The 25,882-nt window shown below is 37.5% G+C and overlaps 1 protein-coding gene across 3 annotated transcripts in view; it reads right to left on the bottom strand.

Annotated features, from left to right (window-relative positions):
- The window catches only part of SMPD3 (sphingomyelin phosphodiesterase 3), a 258,177-nt gene that overhangs the window by 56,607 nt on the left and 175,688 nt on the right, over positions 1 to 25,882 (bottom strand). For all 3 annotated transcript variants that reach the window (XM_074202028.1, XM_074202025.1, XM_074202031.1), the window contains exon 3: positions 25,079 to 25,147. The gene's annotated coding sequence lies outside the window, so the exon portion shown is untranslated. The remainder of the gene's footprint in view (positions 1 to 25,078; positions 25,148 to 25,882) is intronic.

Below are 25,882 nucleotides of genomic sequence, written 5' to 3'. Positions count from 1 at the left end.
GTTTATTTTCACTGCTAGGCTGTGTACCTTGTCCAAAGCAAGTATTCTAAGTAATAATTCTAAACTTCCTTACCTGAGGTTATTTGCATGAATTCAAGTAAAGCCACTGAAAATATTTTAAATTTGCTTTCTACCAGACCTTCCCTTGTCTGATTGCTTTACCAAGTACATCATCTCTATTTCTTCCATGTTCTATTTCAGGATCATAGAATTGGAAGGGATCTTTAGTGATCCAAAGCCCCTCATTTTATAAATTAGGAAATGGAATTCTACAGAGGGGAAGCCACCTACCCAGGGGCCAGATAGATAATAAATTGGAATTTGAGATTGAATCTTCTGCCTTAAAATGTTTTGTATGACAGGTATTTGTGTTTGTGTTGGATAACTTTTACTGTCACCATAATGAGACCCCATAAAGCTAGGAATCACCCTTTATTTACCTTTGATTTTCCAGTGCCTGGGCAGCATAGAGCATCAGACCTGGAGTCAGGAAGACTCATCTTCCTGAATTCAAATCTGGCCTCAGTCACTTAACTATGTGACCCTGGACAAGTCATTTAACCCTCTTTGTCTTTGTTTCCTCATCTATAAAATGTTGAAGAAGGATATTAGCAAACCACTCCAGTGTCTTTGCCAAGAAAATTCTTAATGGGGCCACAAAGAGTTGGACATGATTGAAATATTTCATAGCAAAATTCCAATGCCTGAATAATAAGTACATTGCTCATTATACAGACTAAATAAATATTTACTGAATTCAACTATGTTTTCTTTTTTCCCAGAACCACCTTTTGCTTCTAATATTTCAATGATTTGTTTTTTAAATGTCTTTATTGATATCTTCTGTTTCTTATTCTATCCTAGTTATACCAAGCATTCCTTCCTCTTGTTCAGTGATTTCCAAGGTTTTTTCAGTTCTAGGTCCTGTGATCGATAAATATTCTTGATTGTTGAATTCTGTATTAACTCATTTGATCCTCACAACAACCTTGGGAGGTAGGTTGTTATTAATCATACTAGGTCAGAGGGTGAGTGACTTACTCATGACCATAGAGCTAGTCTGGGATAGGATTCAAATTCAGGTCTTTCTGATGCCGGTAGCAGCTAGATGATTCAGTGGCTAACACGTTAGACCTGGAGTCCAGAAGACCAAAATTTGAATCTACCCTCAGATGCTTACTAGCTGTGTGACCCTGGGCAAGTCACTTAACCCTGTTTGCTTTAATCAAGAAAATGACAATCCATTCCAGTATCTCTTCTAAGGAAACCCATGGACACATTGATGTGCTATGGTTTAACTCTGAGTTCCATATTCTACCACTGCCATCCCTAGTAGTCCTTAAATAAGCGAACATTTATTATGGGTCTCTTATATACAAGGCAGTATGCTAGGCACTAACAAAAACAAAACAAAAACCAACCCAATAATTATAGCCCTCAGGGAGTTTTACAGTCCACTGAGATACTAGAAGTCATTTGTGGGTCTCTTTGTGACCCTACTGGAAGTTTTCTAGGCAAAGATACTGGTGGTTTGCCATTTCCTAGAACTAGAGAGTTCATTTTACAGATGAAGAAAATGAGGTAAACAGGGTGAAGTGATGCTTAGGGTCACTCAGCTAGGAAGTATCTGAGGTCAGATTTGAACTGAGAAAGATGCTCAGGTCCTGTACTCTTCACTGTGCCACATAGATGCCTATAAGTAAACTCATTAGTAAATATAAGGTAATTAGAAAAGGCATGGAATGTTAGCAGTTATTGTTCTTCGTTCTCAAAAGAGGACCAATGGCATCACGAAGGTAAATGAGTCAGAACTGCACACAATCATTTGGAGTGGGTGGGGAAGATGGAAAGACTTTGTTAGCAGGTAACAACTGGGCTAAACCAGGAGGGAAGCCAGAATGCCAAGAGGGGACCTATCCCAGCCCTGAAGGAGTTTATCATTTTCCAGGGGAATCCAGCAAATTTTCATATAATGTTTCTCGGACAATGGAAGTCTGTGCTCCAGCCCCACCAATATAAGAGATATAGAAACCTAGGAAGTTGGGAGACGAGGTGGTAATTTGTTCTGCTCCTATCTATTCATTTCTTACATAATGGTATTTCATCACATACATAGACAATAACTCATTCAGTCATTCTCCAGGTAATGGGCAACCCTTAGTTTCTAGTTCTTTGTCACCACAAAAAGAACTGCTATATATGTTTTAGTAGATTTGTAGATTTTGTTCATTTTTCTCTTTTGTGGAATTTTTTTGGGATATAGATCTAGTAGTGGTAATACTGGGTCAAAAGGTATGCACAATTTAGTAATTTGAGGAGGCAGAGTTCCAACATTTTCCAGAATGGCTGGACCAATTCACATGTCCATCAACAATGCATTAATATGCTCATTTTCTTCAAGCCCCCTCCAATATTTGTCATTTACCTTTTTCTTTTGGCTAACTTTTTCTTTTTCTTTTTTTAGGTTTTTGCAGGGCAAATGGGGTTAAGTGGCTTGCCCAAGGCCACACAGCTAGGTAATTATTAAGTGTCTGAGACCGGATTTGAACCCAGGTACTCCTGACTCCAGGGCTGGTGCTTTATCCATTACGCCACCTAGCCGCCCCTTTGGCTAACTTTTTCAATCTAATGGACACGAGGTAGAAACCATGAACTGCTTTAATGGGTATTTCTTTAATTATTGGTTATTTAGAAAAATGTTTTCACATGACTATAGATACCTAGCATTTGTTTCCCCCTTTTTTTACTCTAGAAAGCTACATTGAGGTCCTCCATTATAGTTTTATTCTTTATTCCTTTCTGTAATTAGTTTAGCTTTTTTCATTATTATATAATTAGAGCATATATGTTAATTACTAAAATTAATTGATCATCTAAGGTGTCTTTCTTGGGGACAACTGGGTGGTGCAAGCTCTTGGCTTGGAGTCAGGAAGACTCAGTTTTTTTTTTTTTTTTTAGGTTTTTGCAAGGCAAATGGGGTTAAGTGGCTTGCCCAAGGCCACACGGCTAGGTGGTTATTAAGTGTCTGAGACCGGATTTGAACCCAGGTACTCCTGACTCCAAGGCTGGTGCTTTATCCACTACGCCACCTAGCCACCCCCAAGGAAGACTCATTTTTAGTTCCAAACTGGCCTCAGACACTTACTAGCTGTGTGACTCTGGATAAGTCACTTAACCCTATTTACCTCAGTTCCTCATCTATAAAATGAATTGGAGAAGGAAATGGCAAACCACTCTTGGCTCTTTGCCAAGAAAACCCCAAATAGGATCATGAAGAGTCGGACATGACTGAAAAACGACTGAACAACATTTCAACAAAAGATTCCCTTCAGCAAAAAATATAGTTTCCTTGTTAATCTCTTTCAATCAATTTTATTTTTGTGTTGTCTGCTCCCTCTACCTTTTAAAGTTTAACTGAGGCACAATAGATTATACTGTAGCACCTTATCTTAGCTGTATGTACTTTTATGCTTCAAGTGCATTCTCTCCTTCGTTCCTTTTTTCCTAGCCTGGTGTTTTTTTTTTTTTTAAATAAATAAGATATTGCTTCTGCTTTTTAATTCATTCAACTACTGTTTCCTATTTTGTAGGTAAGTTCATCCCATTCACATTTACCTTTATGATCATTAATTGTATTTCCCTTCATCTTATTCTCTTATTTTTTCTCCCTGCCTCCTCTTTATCATGGACTTCTTAATCTTTCTTTCCATTTAAATTCTTCATATGAGGAAATCAATGCCCAGAGTGGTCAAGATTTCATAATTATAAGGATCTGGTATCTGTAGCTAGTCTTCTAGGTTTTCTCTTTTTTTGGAAGGTTGAGAATATTTTTGATTTTTTTCATTCTTTTGGAGAATTTTGGAGAAATTTTGAAAAGTTGTCCTTAACTACTCTTTAAAATTGTGTTGCTTTCAGCACAATTTTCCTCTGTATTTATCTGTTCGGTTCCATCTGCTTTTCTCAACTTTATTTTCTAGAGTGCCATTTCCTCTTCCTCATAGAGTACAGTGGGTATTGAGGTGTTAAAGAGTCCAAATGTAGTTCTTATAATAAGAGGAGCTTGCTATAGAAACACTAAAAGATCTATTCCATTTCATTTCTTTTTGTTGTCATTACAGTTCCATTTATAAATATTCTTGGGATTATGTGTCTTGCTAGCTCTCTTGCCAAGCTTTCTGCAACTTCTCCTCCACTGATTTTTTTGTGGTATTAATGAGACAATATTGATCATAAAGTCTTCTGTTTTCCTACTTCATAATGTTTTGCAAATGAGTTTTTCTTTCTAACCTGGAGTTGCCCTTGGCTAACATGTCTCTGTTTGAAAAGGGAATCAAGTGTTAGAAAAGTGATCTCTGGACTCTTTTAGCTTCCTTGTCATGGCAATTGCTTTACAGTGGTTACACTTTAAGAAATGGTAGTAATTAAAGTCAATGTTATATTCTAATTTTTTGGGAAAGTCAGTAGGATGTTTAAAGAGTCTAGACTGGAGCTATTGTAATTACACACAGTATTCCCCCCCCATCTCTATCTTTTAATTAATTGCTTCGACCTTTGTTTTTACAATTTGATGGGTTGAATGCATATAGCAAATTCTGAAATGTCTCCTACATCAAGTAACTAGTCATTGTTAAAATATGGATAATTCTTTCTTTCTTTCTTTCTTTCTTTCTTTCTTTCTTTCTTTCTTTCTTTCTTTCTTTCTTTCTTTCTTTCTTTCTTTCCTTCCTTCCTTCCTTCTTCTCCCTTTCTTTTCCCTCTCTCGTTCGTTCTTTTGTTCATTCTTTCTCTCTTTCTTCCCTTCCCTTCCCTTCTTCCTTCCCTTTTTCTTTCCCTTTTTTCCTTTCCTTTCACTTTGCCAAGAAAACTCCAATGGGGTCACAAGAGTCTGTTACAACTGAAAATGATTGAAAACAATACAAATTAATCTTTGTAGATATTCTAAAAATGATGTGATTCTTAAAACCCTTTGCTTCCTGTTTTTGCTACTCTACTATCATCACTTGGAAATGGAAGAAAGTCACATGGGACTAAGAACCATGTGGCACTTTTTTATTATAGAATGTGGTTTTTATTTTTTTTTTAAAATTTTACAATTTTTACTCTAATCTCACTACCCCCCCCAAAGGCAGTCTGATAGTCTTTATATTTGTTTTTATGCTATATATTGTTGAAAATTGAATGTGTTGAGAGTGAAATCATATCCTTAAGGAAAAAAATAAAATATAAGAGATAGTAAAATTACATAATATGATAACTTTAAAAAAATTAAAAGTAATAGTCTTTGGTCTTTGTTTAAATTCCACAATTCTTTCTTTGGATAAAGATGGTATTCTCCATCACAGATACCCTAAAATTGTCCCCGATTGTTGCACTGATGAAATGAGCAAGTCCATTAAGTTTGATCATCACCCCCATGTTGCTGTTAGGTTGTACAATGTTCTTCTGGTTCTGCTCATCTTGCTCAGTATCAGTTCATGCAAATTCCTCCGGGCTTCTCTGAAATCCCATCCCTCCTGGTTTCTAATAGAACAATAGTGTTCCATAAGGTACATATACCACAATTTTTTCAGTCATTACCCAATTGATGGACTTTCACTCAATTTCCAATTCTTTGTAATCTGGCACTTTTTAATCTATTTTCATGAGTTACCAAGTTCAAAGACTTTAATAAGTTACCTACTGACCAACTTGCTGGTGATCATGATAAACTATCTGGATTATTTCTTTTTATCCTCCTAACACATTCCTTTTTAGAATAGGTTCAATATTGCTTATATCAATAAAAAGCTTTGAATTTTCCAGGGAAAAGAAGAAACATGGTCTGATAAAAATCAATCTTCTCATCTTTCTACCCACACACATGCTTAAATATTTTTCCCACAGGCTCCTTCAGGCAACTCATCTCTGTAATCAACAGACAGGATTTTACACTCTGGTTTTAATGTGCACCAATGTTAGAAATAATTTCCAAATAAGTATCTGGCCTTAGGCTTTAAGAATGCCCATTAGTGTGAATAATGAATCCCCTCCACAAGTGGTCTCCTTATTCAAATTATCTCTGTATATTGCATATTTCTATTGCACTTGAAGTCAGTTACCATATTTTACAAAATTATACACTTTGTGCTAACCAAGAGTTAGCTGTGCATAATACAACACCATGATAAGGTGATGAAATGCCAGGGTCCTGGAGTGCCAGTGTTTATTGTACAACACCCAAAGAATTTCTTTTTAAACCATAGCTTTGCCAAGATTTGGAAATAGTACACAATTCTGGCATTTTGGAAATGAATTAAGATATTTACAAGGACATGGCCTGAGGGAGTGACAAAACAACCATCACCACCACAGCAGCAGCACAATCAGATGTAAGGATTAAAGGTAAGAATAGGAGCAGAGATGATGAGCTTGTTTCTGGGCATCAGGTTTAAGATAGACCAAGGATGCCTTTGCTGGCCACACCCTTGTAATCTCCCTCACTGTCAGCTACGAGGTAGCAGCATATAGAGAACTAGATTTGGAGGCAAGAAGACAGAAGTTCAAATCTACTCCCAGGCACTTAACAGCTGCAGAACCCTGGGCAAATCACAACCTCTTACTTTCCTCAGTTTTCTCATATAGATAATAATAGCACCTACCTCCTAGGGTTGCTTTAAAGATCAAATGAGATAAAGCGCTTTGCACACCTTAAAGGGCTATATAAATTTTGTCTATTATAATAATGATGTACCATTATTATTATTATTATTAATATTATAGTCTCCTTTTTATTTTTAAGAGAAAACTTCACATAAAAAAATTTTCATATACTACTTCAGGCCAGCTGGGATGGTGTCCTGTTTCCCTCTCTGAAACCCTCTCTATTACTGATGCTTTCTCCTGATCTTTGAAGCTCCCTGTATAGCTTCATCCAGGCTTGCCTTCTTAAGAAATGCTCTATTCAAAATGACCTCTCCTTTCATCTACCCACTCTTCCCTATCAAAACTGATTTCCCTGCTTCTAAAACTTCTTAAAGTTGTGCAGAAAGAAATCTGGTAATCTGAAACTAGGAATTTGAAGACAAGTATGAATGAAGATAGGTTTAATATTCCAGAGGCGATTTATACTTTGAAAGGGAGCCTTTTTAACCTAAATAGATCTCTAATTAGAGTCCTGAATAGGACACTGAAGAACTCAGGGCCCAGATGGTGTTTTTTATTATAGAATGACACAATCTTGGTGGGATGAAATAGTAATAGAAGCATTTATCTCATTCAAAAGAAACAAATAAAAATGGAAGTAAGTACCATTGTATGTTATGAAGCTCTACATCTGGACCAAAAGCCATGAACATTGAATTTTGGTGGATCAGAAGAGAGAAACAAGTCAGGGAGCTATATTACAGATGGCTTGGCCAGATAGAAGATTGGGATGATGCTTTCTTAGCATCACAGATTACAAAACTGGTGCCGAGGCAAGATCTCATGGTGATGGCAAGTTTTGACTATCTGGGTATGTGGTAGAGGTCTCACATTGGTTAAAGCAGAGGATATAATAAATTCCTGCCTTACTGGAAGAAACAAGAAGAGGAAACTATTACTTTGGGCTTGTTCCTGACCAACAGAAAAATGGTTGGTGATGTGGAAGTGACAGGAAAAGTGACCATATTATCTGAATGTATGAAAGAATGAGGGGAATGGTGAGCATCATCTGATGTAATCCTGAGCTGGTAGTGGAGATAACCATTGCCACAGAGAACAGAGGTAGTGAGAGGCAGGAGTACTGTTCTCCCCAGGAAAACTGAGAGGAACTTTAAGGGCAAAGAGGTTGGGTAGCAAATTGAGGAAGCATTATAAACTTCATTGAGATTACAGTTCGGTCCAGTGGAAAAAAATTCTGAACACGTGGAGCTGGGATATGTGGGTTTAACCCTAATTGGTTGTGTAACAATAGATAAATTGCTGAACTTTGCAAAGCCTCAGTTTTTTCATCTGTAAAATGGGGGAAATAGTATTTGCATTTCCCACCTTTCAAGGTTGTTGTGAGGGAAGGATCTTAAAGTACTATAGCATGTAAAAGAATATTTTTTTTTACATTTTTGCTAGGCAATGGGGTTAAGTGGCTTGCCCAAAGCCACAGAGCTAGGTAATTATTAAGTGTCTGAGACTGGAGTTGAACCCAGGTACTCCTGACTCTAGGGCTAGTGCTTTATCCACTGTGCAACCTAGCCGCCCCCAAAAGAATATCTTAAAGAAGTTGGTACTAGATTTAAAGAACTTTAAATTAGTCTTAGGGGAATGAGGTGCTGTAGTGGATTGAGTTCTGAGATGAGTCAGGAAGATCTGAATTCAAATCTAGTCTCAGACACTAGCGTTGAGACCCTGGGCAAGTTACTTAACCCCTATTTGCCTCACTCTCACATTTGCAAAATGGAGACAAAGTAGAAAAGGAAATGGTAAACCTCTCTAGTATCATTGTCAAGAAAAACCCTATGAGCAAGTCCAATGGGTCATGAAGAGTCAGATACAACTGAACAACCATAAAGTATTCTTAGTATCTTAAAGAGAAAGGTATTAGATATGTGATTCCATTGGCATAGAAAACTCCCAGGTGAGGAAACTTTCCCCATGGTGTACCTCCTCTATAATATGTAGTCTTAGCTGAGAAGTTAAGTGACTTGCTTAGGGTCATATAATCTTAAGTCCATATACAGTCATGAGTGTGTTTGTGTATGAGAACCTGAACTCAAGTCTTCCTGATGACTTAGTCTCATTATGCCAGGCTACCCCCTTGATGTACACATTACAGCACTAGATAAATGTGAATGATATTATTGAGCCTATCCCTGTTTATTTCAGGACTGAACTCCTGGACCATGCCTCTTTACTTACTACTCGGGTTCTTGTGGCTGATCCTTCTACTTGGTGCTGATACTTCTCCCTACTTCTGGCCTTTTAGATCAGCAAATCTGTATTGACTTGTAATGATTCCTTGAGAGCTCCATGCTCAGTGCCATTTCTTGCTCCTCAATTGGACAGACTTCATTGTGGAACCCACTTCTTTCTGAGCTGGGAGGAAGATTATACTACTTCATACAAGGAAAGAATAGCAAGGAATGGCAAAGTGGGGGGGGGCAGAATAAGAAAGGGACAATGGGAAGAAAGGTGGAAAATAGAAAGAGTGATAGAGTAAGAGATAAAGAAAGGAGAGTTAGAAGAATTGGAGAGTAGGAGATAAAGAAAAGAAAGCAAAGTCAAAGAGAGGGGAAAGGAGATGAATGGGAGCTAAGTGGGACAACAGCTTACATATATATATATATGTTTTTATTTTTTTTGTACAGTAGAACCCATCTTACAAGGGATCATTCTTTGATTTAAAAAAAACCACACATTCAACAATAGATGACTAGAAATTCCATTTGTGCTTGTTTGTTGGTGTTTATTGTCCACTGACCATCAACATTCTTAAATATTTCATTGATTATTACCCTCACCTCTAAATATAGTTGTAATTTCCTAATGATTCCTCCTTTACTATTAAAACTCTCCCTCAAAACAAAAGAAGTCTAGAGAAGCCTATCTGACCCAATATGTCTCATTCTGAACCTCATTCTCTTTTAGAGTTGAGGGGGGCATGTGGAAGTCACTAATATTCATTACATTGTTGTAGTTGAGTCATGTCATACTCTTTGTCACTCCATTTGGAGTTTTCTTGGCTGAAATACTGGAGTGGTTTGCCATTTCCTTCTCCAACACATTTTATAGATAAGTAAACTGACGCAAACAGTCATTAATTACATTGATTAGAGTTCCAATGTATTTCAGTGTTGCTTTGTTTTATATTATTGTGTCCTAAACACTCATACAGAATGATATTTCCTCTTTCCCTATATTTACAAATGATTAAAAATGTGCACATTCAGACAGCCCTAGAAGAATGTTCCCATTTATTGCAAGCAGTATGGTGGCACAATGGATAGCATGCTGGTTTGGGAGCCAGGAAGACCTGAATTTAGATCTGGCCTGAAATTTATTAGATATGTGACTCTAGGCAAGTCGCTTAGATTCTGCCTGTCTTAATTTCCTCAACTGTAAAATGGATACAATAATCCACCTACATCATAGGGTAGTTGTAAGGATCAAATGAGATATTTGTAAAACACTTCATAAATCTTAGAGGGCATAGTACATGCTAGTCATTATCGACACCAATATCATCATGATCATCATGATTGCTACTATTATCATTTTACTTCAATAGTAAAAGAGCTAGATGTGACTCAAGATGTTTTTTGGCCATCCCTGATCTGTATAGGTCAAAACTCTGTTCCAACAAAGACTGAAATCTCTATAGAACAGAACTTCCAGATCTAGCCTTTTGTTCATTCATTTAAGGTAATAAAATTTATAATCAAGTTACTTGAGCAATCCCAGTTGTAATGGCTTTTGATCTCTACACATTTGTGCTTTAATTCCTCTGGCCTACATCTATGCTTAGTATCATGTTGTGTAGAACAGTGTCAAGTCATGATCTTGAGCCTCACATCCTTGAGCAGTAATGCAGACAATGGGGAGAACTTTGCCTCCAGGAGCCTGCCTACTTCCATTCCCCTAATGACACAGCACCTGAAGGGGCTTCTCTAGGGATCCAGCTGGTTTCCACCAAAAAGATAGGGTCCCATGTGCTGCAGTGAATAGGTCAGATTCTCCAGAGGCCTTCTAATACTAGGTAATATTGGATTATTTCTCTCTCTCCTACCTCCCCCACACTGGAGGGAGGGAGAAAGAGAGGAAGGAAATGATGGAAAACAAGAAAAGAAAGAAAGGGTAGAAGGTGGAAGGAAGGAAGGAAGGAAGGGAGAAAGGATTATTTATCCAATCTTCAGGGAGCTGCACAAATTCTTCAGTAGGCATAGTCCAGACCAAATTCAATATATTTTTTAATTAATTAAATCCTTAACTGGAATATTAATTTATCCATTCACATGTCATTGATCCAATATAAATTTATTATCTTTGATGTAACTCTAGATTTTGTACAACATTTATTTTCAAAGGGGATATGATTCAACTCTAGTTTTGTTTTTTTTAAAGGTCTTGATAGGAGGAACTCTATGGAACAAAATCTATATTAAAACTGATTGGCAATTCATCTGTAACTGACTTGGAGAATTTCTCAGAGCAGCTAGTGAGAATCACTTATGATTGCAGATTTACCCAAGATCACATATATTTATATGTGGAAAAGGAAGGATCTTTCTTAGGCCAAGAATGACACTTTCTTCTCTATATCTGGCTGTTTTTCAGTATAGTAAGGTCCAAATCTGTTTCATGAGATCTTTTTTTCTTAAAATGTTTGTTTTGAGATAACATTTAACATTTTTTTGTGCTAAGTATCATAAGTGGCACAGTAGACTTTGAGTCAGGAAGATCCGAGTTCAAATCTGATCTTAGACTTTTCTGATCCTGGATAAGGTAGTCAGGTTGTTTCACATTTGTAAAATGGGAATAATAACAACACTAAGATTCTAAGGGTTGTGTAATTTTGTATTATTTGTACTTGTAAAGTGCTTTGTTTAGGACCTGGTACATAATAAGTGCTAGAGAAATGTGAGCTATTGTCATTGTAATTTCACTACTGATATTCCTGATGCACAAATTCTCTGCCATAGTTTTTGGCAAAAGAGTGAACATAATTGTTGTATTCAACTTAAAAAGCTGGATGGAATTCATGTTGTATAGCTCTAAGGAGCAGAATTCAGAACAATGGGTAGAAATTACAGGAGGTAGAGTTTGACTCAATATAAGAAATTAGTTTTGAGAAATTAGAACTATTGAAAATAGAAAGGGCTGTACCAGAAAGTGGTGACATTCCATTACTGGAATGTTCAAATAGAGAGTAGAGAATGAGACATAGTTTTAGACATGACCAATGCAGGAATTTTCTTTGCTTGACTGTGATTATTTGTTATAAGGGTTTTTCCTTTCTTCTATCCCTCTTTCCCTCTTTCCTTCCCTTCCTCTTTCCCTCCCTCCCTTCCTTCCTTCCTTCCTTCCTTCCTTCCTTCCTTCCTTCCTTCCTTCCTTCCTTCCCCTTTTCCTTCTTTGCTCATTTCCATCCTTTTCTTCCTTCTTTCTTTCCTTCCTCTCTTCCTCCCTCCCATGAGGGGAAGGTAAGAGGGAGAGAAAATCAATGCTTATTAATTAAAAAAATTTCAAAATAGATGATGAAAGACTACTTTTCAGAGATATCCTAAAAGTTATTCTATGCTGGAAGCAAAGCATTGAATTAGATAAAGCCTTTTTAAAATCTTTAAAGTCTTTTTCTTTAAGTCTCTACTATTCTGAGTTTCTATTACCTTTGAGACTAGGAGAAAGATTTTGAAGAGCAATCTAACCTGTCAAATTCTAGTTGATAGTAGGGACTTAAATCCAAAAGGAATTCACCTTTTTAATAGGTCCAAGAAAGAAAGAACTGGAAGATTAAGATTTAAAGAATTAGGTAGCAGTTATCCATGCTGTGGCAATCTTTCAGTGAGAATAATCGATGCATAATGGAACAATGATTATTTCCAAGAAATGAATTATGCACAGATAGCCTTGATTCATATTTTAATGAAACATAATTAAATATCAGAACATTCCATGTACATGGGGCCTGAGATTATTAGGAATAAACATTAACTTCTGTTCTAATCATTTACATGATTCAGACTGGTCCATAAATTGCTTCCTTGAATTGGATTTTGAAGCTCAAAGGAAAAAAGGCAAAGGTGAATCAGATGGAAAGGTTTGAGTCCCTGCTGTTCTCTTTCATTCCTACCCCAAGCACAAGTTGTAGTGCTGTAGGATCTTAGGTCATATCTACAAGGAGAAAAACAATTTGTTTGGTCACCACTGGTGCCTGGCATTGCCTGCCAAGGAAGGTGTGTGTGTGTGTGTGTGTGTGTGTGTGTGTGTGTGTGTGTGTGTGTGTGTGTATGTGTGTGTTTTAAGAAAATCTTCTCTTGACCATGTCTGTACAGGATTTCAAAAGTGTAATATTTTCAATAGATTGTTAAAACCTCCTAATTGGGAAAAGAACAGTCTACTGGCACAAGACCAATGAGAACTGGACTCTCAGGAAATCCCTAGACATTCTGGAGCTCAAAGAGCATGGCTGAACCTGAGCACCAGTCTGGCATAAATTGAGCCCTTTGTCACCTTGTCCAAATTCCCAGAATTTAGGTCAGTTCTGTCATGGAGGGAGATGTTCTCAGAAGCCTAGTTTGGGCCTAGTTTGGTCTAGGTCTTCAAGCCTGGGCTCCATTCAAACCCTCTGAACAAGAGAGGAAGGGAGAGAACCAACCTAAGCCTTTTGGGATCTGGTGGAACCAGTAATCTTGGACAAGATTCCTACCTTTGGGCTTACTCTGGAACTTTGAGTCCTGTCACCAGATTGACTTGACTCTATGTGACTTACGTAAAAATCAAATGTTATTTAACACCTGACTATATGCTGAGCCTGAAATGCAAAAAAAGTATGGTATAATCATTGTGAGTAAGAAATGAGGGAGTATGTGAAGAGTGAAATAATTCAATATAATTGAGAAGTAAAAGTAAGAGTTGTGAGACCATGAAGAGGTAAATAATAAACCACACAAACCAGGGAAGAAACAGGATGGTGCAGGAGGAAGAGCATTGGATGGGGGTCAGAAGAGAGCCAAAGCCATTGGGTCACTGTGGGACCTTGGACAAGTCACTTCTCTCTAAAATGAGAGTTGGGCTAGATCATTTACAGTCTATAAACATACCTTTAACAAAACCTTTTGATAACTGCTTTTAATCCTTTATTACCCTCTGTATTTCATTTTATGAACCACGCGTTCTGAGGCAAACATAGGCTTGCCCAGACTGCTTCCAAAGACACAAGGTTAAGACCCCTTGGTGGATGAACTCTTGAGTTCTCTCTCAATGCTGGTGATCTATGAAGCCAGGAGAGTGGCGGGAGATTTGCCAAGTTTTTCCTGTCCTTCTTGGAAGGAAAGACAAGTACTGTGGCACCTATCCCCAGGGGTGGGTAAAGTACTTTCTTGGGTGTTCATGTGCAAGACACAAAGTGTGTTATGTGAGTAAGGGTCTATTACTAGAGGCAGTGAGGTGTGAGGGGACTAAGGCTTCACTGGCATCATTGTTTACAGGAAGAGATTAGAGGAAGTGGTGGTTAGTAGGGGGAATATCCATGATGCTGTTCCTGCTTTGGATCAAATGTAGGAGCTACAGATCTAAAAATGGAGTTTGAAGATAGATTTGAATGACCTAGATTTGAATAACCCACACTGCAGCAGCTCAGACAGAGCCCACCAGGCCCTTCCCAGATCATGCTAGTGACTGATGTAGCCAATGATGTATGACAGCAAGACTAAACAGCTAGTTCTCTACTTCACTGCCAAAACACAGTGCGCTGCCTAAGCCAATGCTTTTGGAAAATCGAATGGACAGAATCCATTGAGACATTTTCTAATCCTCCTCATATGAGAACACTGAAATTACCAAAAGGTCTTATTTTCAGAGGAGTTTTAAGGCTCATCCTCATCAGTGAGATTGGAAATTGTCATTCTTGGAGATCATTCCCCCATTTCATTAGGGATTTGGATGCTTTTAATGGCATCATACAGATGCTGAATGAATAAGTGCCAAAAAAAATTTCTTCCCTGGCTTGGAACACCCAGGATCTAATATTCCCAAGCAGGTGTACAGCTTGGAGCCTTTTCATTTATATCTCAAACTGAATATCCCACTGGCACTCCCTCTGAAATGAGTATTATTACAGGATCATAGATTTAGAGCTAGAATGGACTCAGAGACCATGAAGTCTGATATCTTCGTAGGTTAAGAGACTTGTTAAAGATGACCCAGATGGTAAATATCAGAGCTAAAATTGAAGCCATGTCCTCTAACTCCAAAGATGGGGCTCTCTTCTGTGCATGATGCTGCCTTGCTTTAGCACTGAATAGACTCCTCTCTGGTGGTTGTCATGTTCCCACATTCAGAACTATGGTATTATTTATGACTCTTGTCTCTTCTTTCTAGTTCCTTGGTCCTGTCAATTCTCTCTTTGTCTCTGGTGCTTATCCCTTCCTCTTTATTCCCACAACCAGCCTTCTAGGGCCCTCTTGCTTAGGCTACTTCAATAGTCCCCTAATAGACTTTCCTGCCTCCATTTCAGCCTATTCTATACATGACTATACAGATAACATTTATGAGATCATACATTCCCTTGCTCAAAATCCTGCAATGACTCCCTAAAGTGTGGCATTTAAGGTCTTCTAAAATTTTGGTGCTATCCTATCTTTCCAACTTTATGTCATACTGTTTTCTTCCATATTTTATATGCCCCAGTTAAGTTGAAACTTTTTTAAGTATCATCTCCATGTCTTTGCTTACATAGTTTTTATGCTGGAATGGCATGACTCTTAGTTTTACTTCTCAATTATAGTGAATTCTTATCATCCTCTAAAAATCTAATTCAAAGACCAGTTCTATTTGGAACTCTTCCCTGAACCCTTTTTCTTAAAGCTGACAATGACCTTTCCATCCACTCAGACCTCACAAAACACTTGATTTTTCACCTCCAGTCTACATAATTTTGTATTATAATTATTTTGGTATGTGTCATCTCCTAAGTTGTGAATTCCACAAAGGCAGGACCATATCCTGTGTAGGTCTTGTATTCTTTCCTCTCTTTCCATCCCATACATAGGATGCCATTGACAATAGAGTTTTACATGTAGCAGTATTCACTTAATACATTTTAATGAAATTAATTTTCAACTGAAAATTTTTCCAATTTGTTACTTTTTGGAACAATGCCATAAATTTAAACTAATAGTTAAATAGATGACACAGATGACATATACTCACAAATAATATGTGTAAATTTTATAGTAAACAGATTTATATATCAATACTTAGTAATATAAGTAGGCTTTAAATGCAGAATAACTTGGCCTTTGAGCATGCTCAGTTTACCTAGAGCCCCTTTTATCTCATGGGTGGGAAAGTTTCCTTGGTTGATAATCTACATCCTTAAAACTGGTGTGACTCAACAGTCTCTCTTTTTCTGTCATCTTTTTGACCACCCCTAGCTTCTGCACTTAGCCGGACTCCTAAGGAGTACGTTTTCTTTTTATCCTGCTGGGAGAAATGGGTCTGGTGGTGTTTGTTTCTGTTCTTTTGCTGTTTGTTCTGTTTCTGGAGCCAGAAGTAATTCCACAAACTGTGGTGACTTTGGAGTCAGTATTACAGGAGGCCTTGGGGGCAGGGGATTATGTGTCAAATGGGTTGGGGGGGGGATAACTTAAATATTTGCAGTTATATCTTTCTGAAGTAAATGTTCTTTGTAAAGATTCAACTGTGTTATAACAATAATATCCTTTTTGACACATATACACATATGTATTTATAATAAAAGTCTCAAGGCCCTCATACAAGAAGTAGCCCATTTTCATGTATGCTTTGGAAGGTCCCATCTGCCCAAGAGTACCAAAAGATTTAAATCTGATTAAAACCAATGTTAATTAAAACAAAACAAGATTAAAAAAACCCTCCAACACTCAGAGATAAAACACTTGGAGTACATTTTTAGACAGTGTGCTAAAAAAAGCATGACCTTTAAAAATTTCATTGAACAAAAAACAGGGAGACTTTTTTTTAACTAACTAGTAAGTAAAGGTGTTTAATAAACTGTCAAATTAAATCCAACTTTTGAAATTTCTTTTTAGAGTCTCTCTCCTCTTGGTCAGGCCTGTGGCCTATAAGCAGAGGCTAACCTGGAGGAAAAAGTATTGGGAAGCAATTTCAGGCTTTTGGCAGCAGTTTGCATCTATTTAGAGGCAGGGAGGCAAAACTCAAAGTGAGCCCTGACTGAGAAAGTCAGGGCTGCCATCTCTTCCTCCTCACCCTCCCCAAATCAGACACTAGAGGATACTTATAGGAAGCTTTCTTTTTTTCCCCATATGCTCCAGCTCCTGCTTTTCTGGATCACAATGACAATTTTTTCTTTTTCTCACACCCACAGCTGTCCCAATAGCTTGCTCCTGCATCCTATTCCACAGGATGTGCAGTGAAGCAAAATAATTGACTTTTGTATTCAAGGAATTCGCTCTAGAGAAATCTAACACTTACTTTCTTCCTCTTTGGGGTTTGGGCTTGATTTTATTTTATTTTTGAAAGTTGAAAGACATTTCATCTCTTGTTTAAAAAATAAAGGCTACTTATGCTATAAGAAATGACAAAGAGGAGGGTTTCAGAAACACATGGTAGGACTATATGAACTGATGCAAAGTAGAACGAGAACATTGTTTACATTAACAGTAATGTAATGATGATCAACTGTGAAAAAGACTTGGCTACTCTAATCAATACAATGATCCAAGACAATTTCAAAGAACTTGTAAGGAAAAATGCTATACACTTTCAGAGAGAGAACTGATGAATTCTGAGTACAAAATGAAATATAATTTTCTCACTTTCTTTATTATTCTTGCTTTTTTTGACACATGGTTAACATGGAAATATATTTTGCATGATTTCACAGGTATAATTGATATTAGCGTGCCTTATCAGTGGATAGGGGGTGGGAGGGAGGGAGAGAATCTGAAACAAAATTTAACAAGAAAAGAATGCTAAAATAAATAAATAATAAATCACAATATAAAAAAAATAAAGGTTGTTTGTTGTGAAGGTTCACAACAAAAAGATTTCTCCCCAGGTCTGTTGGTTTTAAAGACTGATGGTACAAAGCACTTGAAGGAGAGGTCATTAAGATGTTCTAGTTTTGAGATTTCTTCTGCCCTTGAAAGTAAACCATAGTCATCTCCAATGGGAGAGTCTCCTGATCAACTCACTCCCTTTGACTCAAAAGCCAAAGATCTCTCCTTGATGTCCTTCTCTTTTTGTTTATACAGCTCAACTTAGACACAATTGTGGGTTGTGGGCCTATAGTTCTAGAATCACAGAACCTCAAAGTGATTGGTTCCAACAGGCCTCCTCATAAAACACTTCTGTTGATAAATATTTGACCAAATATTTGACCAATAATATGTTGTAAACATTTTCTATATTCATTCTGTAGATGATTTCTCTATTCTAGTTGGCAACATTATTTTATCACTGGACTCCCAGAGGAAGGAAAATTACTTGTATTAGTTTTCAACTCAATCTTGTCCTTTAGTCTATATTCCAATATTGGTATATTGAGCATAAGGTCATGGGAAGAAAGCTGGGAGGCATAGGTTCAAAAATTCACCCTGATACTATCTCTGACTGTGGGCAGGTCCCTTGACTTCTGAGCCTTAGTTTTCTCATCTTCAAAATGGGGGATAATATTACTTGTGCTACAACAGAATTGTTGTGAAGTGAAGGTTATACTGTATGAATGAGCAAAGTGGTTTTCTTGGTATCTGCCCTTTCCTTTCTCTACTTATAACCATAATCTGCTCATTTTAGTTTTCTTCTTTGGCAGTAACTCACTTATAGCACTACTTATTTCCCCCCCCTATTGATTTGAACATGATTTTAAAAGATGGCTGAATTTATCAGGCATTGCCTACCAGAAGCTATTGTTACCTCTATTCCACATACTTTTGACCTCCCCTTAGTGTTCTCAGTGATCTGATCATACCTCAGATTAACTGTATTGGGACTGGTTCTTGCCCTGGTAGAAATTAGTTAAAAGATCTGAGGAAGAGAATTACTTAAGTATTAAGTTCTTGGTGCTAGCGTCTTGTTTTTCTCCCTTTTTCCTTTTTCTTTTCAGTTTCTTAGGATTTCTTGATTTCTGACTATTGTCTTGAACTTTCTTATCTCTTGTCTTATTCTGTATAACCTCCAGTACTTGTGCCTTCCAGGACCCAACTGTCTACCTAATCTGACTGGTTGCTTGTTCCAACTATCAATATTTGTTGATGGCTTTACAAAGGGCTTACATTAGTTTTCAGTTCAATCTTGTCCTTCAGCCTCTAATTCCAATCTTGTTTTGTTGTGATATCTAACAGCAGGACATCATGGGATGATAGGATTAGTGTTGGCTAAAAACTGACTCTGATACTATACTACCTGTGAGTATGGGCAAGTTATTTGGCTTCTGATTCATGTCCTCACTGACCTTTTTGGAAACTGAACTCATTCTGACTCTAGATTCTCACCTAGTCTGACTCCATAACTCTATCTGTTTTGTAGGACCTACCTCTTTAGAACCGTTTCCTGCTTTTAGACTCAAGTCTACTTCCTGATGGGCAATCTGAGATCTATTGCTGGTGCTGACACTGTGTTTGTGGGAAACATTTGTTGTAGGCAGGAGCTTGCATTCTGATAATCAAGTGATATGGAGGGGAAGTGCTGGGGTTATATCTGTAAAGGGATAGGCAGGAGGTGAAGGAATGTCATTGGGAAATCTAGGTGGAGCCAGTATTAATTTTGAGTTTTGAAAATAATTTTTAAGGCTGCTCTTGCACACGGCTGACATCTTTATGACTCCCACACAGTACTTTGCTGGGACTAAAACTACTGGCTGACACTTCAAACACATGCCCACACTGCTGCTTTGATACTTCACTAATTTGAGAAGAAATGCTCCTTGCTTCAGTAAATGGCCTTCTACTTCTCTCATCCCTGGAGCCAAAGATTAGCTACTCTCAGCCTCCCCTTAGCTGGCCCTTATGTCCAGGACAACAGTCCTTTTGGAAGCCCACACTAATTTACAATGCTGTGACTGGGAAGACTAAAGTTGTTTTCTGAATGAATGTGTGTCAGGAAGACTTGGTTTTGAATTTTATTACAAGTACTTAGCAGCTGACTCTCCACAAGTCTCTTAAGCTCCTGAATCTTTGGTTTCCCCATTTGTGAAATGGAGATACTAAAAACAGCTACTTCACAGGGCCATTGTGGGGATTAAAGGAGATAATATAGACAAGATTTTTTAAAGCTCTGAACAATATATAAAAGGGTAGTTATTGTTATTTCTCCCATCATCCAGACCAGGGATTCTTAACCTTTTTTTGATATCATAGATATTTTAGGTAAAGGAAGTCTAGGTACCCTTTCTTAGAATACATAAAATAAAATACATAGGATTAAAGAGAAATCAATTATTTTGAAATAAATATGTAATCCCCCCTACCCCCATTCAGGCTCACAGCTCCCCTGAAATCTATTTTGTGGATCCCAAAATAAAACAACTGGTCTAAAAAATTGGGAAGTTTTAACAACACCATTTCTTTTAGGTTGTTTTCTTTTAGTTTTTTTTGCAAGGCAAATGGAGTTAAGTGACTTGCCCAAGGTCACACAGCTAGGTAATTATTATTAAGTGTCTGAGACTGGATTCGAACCCAGGTACTCCTGACTCCAGGGCCCGTGCTTTATCCACTACGCCACCTAACCGCCCAACAACACCATTTCTAATACCAATCAAATGGGAAAAATATTCACAATTATGGTGAAATGTGACCTTCCAAAGGCCTGTTTCTAGAGCATTAGCTTGGGAGCTAGAGAGAAGACAGCTGTCCTGATTTTCAATCCAAGGTTTTTTTTTTTCTGGCATGTGTCACTCTGGATCAGTACCAGGGACAGCAGCATTGTCCGCTAACACAAGCTTATCTGAAGAATGAGTCTATTCCTCACAGCTATAGCCTGTATTCAAATGAACTCCCTTCAGGGACTGGCCTTTTGCCTTGGGTGGTGGTTAGGGACTGATATAAGGTTTTTTTCAGTAGATCCAAAGAGAGAATCCTCAGGGTCAATAGAGCAAGGTAACCTCACTACTCCAGAGTCAAAGTAAAGGCCTTTAAAAAAAGAGACCACTGTTTTCTAACTCCATCTGTAGGAATCATTAGCAGGGTCTTCACTAATTCCCTGACAAAAGAAATAGGACCTTTAAGCATGATGTGGTTCAACTACTTCATTTTTATGAGTGAGGAACTGAGGCTCAACAGAATAAATGATTTGCCCAAGGTCACATAACTAGTATATGGTAAAGTTGTACCCAGCTATCCTAACTCACAAGGTACTGTGAGTGCTAGTTATTTTGAGTTGTCATTCTGTAGGCTGCCCATGCTTTCCAACCATGGAAAGATGCCATCACCAGGGCTCTCATTAGCTTCCTCTCTGAATGATGAGGTAGGCTATATCTGTATCACAGGACATCACAATCACCATAAACCCGACATAGAATATTAGGAGTCAACTAGGCTCTAGATTCATGTCCTGCATACTAAGGAAGTTAGGATTCATTCTATTAGGCTTTGTCCCTTCCTATCTTTTTCCCATTTTCCATCTGCTTTCTTTTTTTCTCAGCTTCCAATTGACATTTTATCCAATTTCTTTGCTTTACTGATCCCTACCTTCATTCCCAACAACTCTGTATCTCTATTCTTCCTTTTTAGGAGAAGAATCATCTTCTCTAGGAAACCTCTCAGTCTTTGAATTATCATTATCTGTCCTCAGTTTCCTTATGTTTCCCCTCCTTGTCACTACTATAACTCTTCTGGGAAATGGCAGGAAGTTAAATTATGCTAATAATTTATCCCAATCCTAAATTTTCTGTTATGATCCTGGAGAAATGTTCATGAAGTTGAGCTTCAGTACCACCCACTCTAAATCTTTTCAATAGTTTAGTAAGGCTCAGAACAATTAGGAGAAAGTCTCAGGGTAGAAGGAACAGAAGGGCTAGGTAGGCTTAGCTTTCTCTTTGAAAGATGATGTCAGTTGATCTTTCTTCCTACAATGAATATTGCCATTATATCCTAGGACAAGTCATTCCTAATTCTTCACCTAGAGAGGTGGAGGTATCTAAGACAGGGCTGTTAGCATTCTTTTCCTTCTTCCCCTCAAGCAGTACATAGGAAGGCTGGAATTTATTCTACAAATACATGAATACATTTTTACCATCTCTTTGAATAACTGAAAAGTCCTACAAAGGAGACAAAACCAGGAAAATGACTTGCCCAAGGCCAAGGGTAGAAAATCCTCTAAATCTTAGGACTCAGTGGCTCTGATCCTTCCATGGCTTGCAAAAGGAAAATTATTTTAAGAGGAAAAACAATTCCTAAAGGCAATGCAGCAGTAGATTTAGAGTCAAATGATCTAGGTTATAGTATTAGATCTATCATTTACTAGATGTTTGACTTTAGGTAATTCACTTAACTTCTTGGAGCATGGTTTCTCCCCCTATAGACCTAGATAATCCTTAAGACCTCTTCTAGTCTTGTAGCTTGGATACTTGCTTAGCAACAGACTTAGAGTTGGAAGAGACTTAAAGTTGGCTTCTTCAAATCACTGCCTTAACTGAATAAGATAAGTGACCTGGTTAAGGTCAAACATCTCCTTCCTGGCAGCCCTTCAGATTCTTTCAGCTTTCACCATCCTTCCCAAAATGTGGATACTTTTCTCCCTTCCCCTACCCATTTAGACACCTTTTATGTTTTGTATTCTTCCATTATAATGTCAGATCCTAGAAGACAGGAACTAAGTCTCTTTTCCCTTTCACTTGTCTCTCCAGTGTTTAGACTATTGCCTCAGACAAGTAAACACTTACTAAATGCTTGTTTCCTGCCTCCCACAATGTAAGTAGCAGAGCCAGTGTTTGTACTTGGGCCTTTTAACTCCAAACCAATGTTCTTTAGTTAGATTATGCTGCTAAGTACCTTATAAGAGGCAGTTTGGTGTAGTGAATAGAACTGGACTTGAAGCCAGAAAGATCCAAGTTCAAATTCTATCTCTGACTGTGTGAACCTGGGAAAATCACTTAACCTTCTTCTGCCTCAGTGTCTCATTGTAAATGTAGATAAACAGTTATTATACATTATAAGGATATTATATTTAATATATAATAATACATATATTATAAGGATAAAATAACATATTTATAAAATACTTTGCAAACCTCAAATACTAACTATTCTCACTACTAATATAGTACTACTATTATTATTCAGATTAGAAATGAATTTCTGATTCAGCAAGAGGACAGTATACTACCATGTCTGTATTTTGGAAGGTCTGTTCCATGAAGTCACATGTTAAATTTATCTTCCAAATGAACCAAAGCTATCAGGTATTGAAATCAGTTTTATTCTACTTACTACAAGAATGTTAATAAGAAAATCCCTTCAGGATATTAAAAACTGACTGTTGATGGGACATCACTTGTCACTTTAAGATTCACAAAGTACTATCTCCCAATTACCTTGTTTATTCTTTGTTAATGATCAATAAAATGGGAGTGAGATGGCAGTCACTAGAATCTCTTCTGGAGAATATAATAATTAAGAAAAATGGTGGCTGATGTTCATAGAGTATAATAACAATTGATTTTTACCATCTTATATGTAAGGTAAGGAATTCAGGCATTATGGACTCCATTTAATAAGTTAGAAAACAGATTCAGAGGAGTGATTGGCTTGTCACAGTTTTTTTTACTCTCAAGACAAGTATTTATTAAATGCCTACTGTTTGCCAGGCACTGGCTAGGGTACAAAGAAAGAAAGGCTCAGCCCTTGCCTTTAAGGAACTTGTGGTCTAATGGGGAAGAAGACAATATGCAAATAATTATATACAATCAGAGATTTGAGAAAATCCATGAGTAGTTAAGCATATTCAAAAAGATAGAAAAGAGAAACTGGGACCTAGAGATAGATAGAGGCTTTCTCATGGTTACAGAGAGTTTGTACTAGAACCAGGGACTTCTAACTCCAAGAGTCACACTCTTTTCACTGCAGGAAGGTCACATAGTTAAGAAACAGAGCCACGAGCCTTCTAGATCCAAGCATCAGGTTCTTTTCATTACACCACCATGTCTACCATTAGCTTTGAGGATTCATTCATTTAGTTACCAAGCATTTACCAAGCACCTACTATGTTCCCATTGCTATTTGGTCTTCCTTAAGAAGGAAGAGCAAACAAAACAACACAAACAAAAACTCTACCCCAAGTACTTTCTTAGTTACTAAGGACACAAAAGCAAAAAAGGAAGATGGTTGCCCTCAAGAAGCTTGTGTGGGTAGTGAATACAACATGCACACAGAATAGGCTAAATTGCATATGAGGGGTGATGGAGAGGAAAAAGGTCTAGGATGACTCTGAACTAGTAAACCTGGGTGATTAGAAGTATGGTGACACTTTTAAAAGAAATAGCAGAGTAGGAAGATAGTAAGGTCTGTTTTGAATGGGTTGGGTTTCAAATGTCAATGGAACATTTGCAAATGTTCAATAAGCTTGATGTAGAGCTGAGCTCAGGAGAGAGACTAGAGCTAGATATATCTGTCTGGAAGTCACCCGCATAGAGGTGATAATTAAATTCACTGGGGTTGATATGCTCCCCAAGAGAAAGATTACCTTTATTTAAGGATGGGGCAATCACTTAGATTACTGATTTGAGATATTTCTTCTCCATTTGCAACTACTACAGTTCCCTTGAAGAGCAGTGACAGGTTGATTACCTGTCACCAGAGGGACAAATAAATAAATTCTATTTCTGACATCTATTCTCCCTTAGGCTAGCTCTACTAGCTGACAATAACCCAAATATAATAGAATTAAATTCTCTCCCACTCCCTTGCCCAAATAAGCTGTGGGGCAATGGCTGTAGCATTGGATTCAAGAGTGTAGAAGAGCTTAAGTCCTGTTTCAGACATTTATTAGCTATGTGACCCTGGGCATATCTCTTAAACTCTCTGTGCCTCAGTTAACTCATCTGGGGAATAATATCAGTACCTACCTCACAGGGTTGTTGAGAGAATAAAAAAAAGAGACAATATTTGTAAAGTGCTTAGAAAACCTTAAAGTGTTCTTATTAAATTGCTATCTATTATTATTTACATTTATGTGGGTGTTAATGTGACATTTCCTCCCAAAAATGCCTTTGTGAGCCTTATAGACAAAAACCAGACAGGTTGCACCTTCCATGGCAATGATGAGCACATTGATAGGAAATTCCTTTTGACTTGCTTCCCATAGTGAACTCAGAGTTCTCATACTCTGCTGCATTACTATTTAATTAAAAATCTAATCATGGAGTATCACATTATCTCAACAAGGAGAAACCAAATCTTTTGCAACATACCCAAAATTGTCATTCAGCAATCTTCCTTGAAAGGAGTGAGATTCAACTCAATGCTTCACCATGTGAATCCTGGAAGACAGGTAGAATGGGTTCATTTAGGCAGGAAAACAGCTGTTTGCATTTATATAACACCCAACAGTTTACCAAATATTTCTCTTGCAAACATCCTTGGTAGTTTAATATGATAGAAAAAGTTAGCGGTTGTTGTTGCTGTTGTTTAGTCATTTCAGCTATGTTCTAACTCTTTGTGATTTCCTTGGCAAAGATACTGCAGTGGTTTGCCATTTTCTTCTTCAGTTCATTTTATAGATGAGGAAACTGAGGCAGACAGGGTTTAATGGTCATGAACCATGCTCACACAACTACAAGAGATCAGATTTGAACTCAGGAATATGAGTTCCTGACTTCAGGCCGGGAGCTCTGTCCACTGCATCAACTTGATGTTAGAGAATCTGGGTTCAAATTAAAATTGTTACTTATTATCTCTGTGACCCTGGATAAGTCACAATTTCTCTGGACTTCAGTTTTTTTTATCTTTTCAATGAAAGGGTTGGACTACATCCTCTCTAAGGACTCTTCTTGGTTACTATGACCTTTTAGGGAACCTGCAGTTGAGGTAGTTTGTGTGTAATATTGCACAATATCTTGGCCACAGTGACACAGCTTAATAAGCAGTAGAGTCAGCATCAACTCAGAACTGGGTCTTCTGACTCTCAGACCATTGCTCTAGCTACTTTCCTTTTGGCTGTTGAACATGCTTATTTCCTCTGGGGTTTGATACAAAGTATTCCCCCACTTTTCTTT

This window comes from Macrotis lagotis, chromosome 1 (genome assembly GCF_037893015.1).
Source record: "Macrotis lagotis isolate mMagLag1 chromosome 1, bilby.v1.9.chrom.fasta, whole genome shotgun sequence".
In the NCBI taxonomy this organism is placed as follows: Eukaryota; Metazoa; Chordata; class Mammalia; order Peramelemorphia; family Peramelidae; genus Macrotis; species Macrotis lagotis.
The sequence above is the reverse complement of the archived record's forward strand: the minus strand, read 5'-3'. Positions and strand labels throughout refer to the sequence as shown.